A 210-nucleotide genomic window follows, 5' to 3' on the forward strand; every position below is an offset into this window, starting at 1 on the left:
GGGGGGGGCACCCGTCGTGAGTCTGCCCGGGGGAGGGCACCGCACGGGGGTGTAAGCGAGCGGCACGGAGGTGCGAGGAACGCCCCGGGGGTGCGCGGGGAGGGGAGTGTGGAAGAGAGCGGAGAGCGGGCGGAGCCGGGATCCAGGGAGTCGCACGGCGGAGCCCGCAGCTCCCGCAGCTCCCGCAGCTCCCGCAGCTCCCGCAGCTCC

Source organism: Lagopus leucura, unplaced genomic scaffold, assembly GCF_019238085.1.
Source record: "Lagopus leucura isolate 7727_CA_CO unplaced genomic scaffold, USGS_WTPT01 227-13_obj-0_obj, whole genome shotgun sequence".
Classification (NCBI taxonomy): Eukaryota; Metazoa; Chordata; class Aves; order Galliformes; family Phasianidae; genus Lagopus; species Lagopus leucura.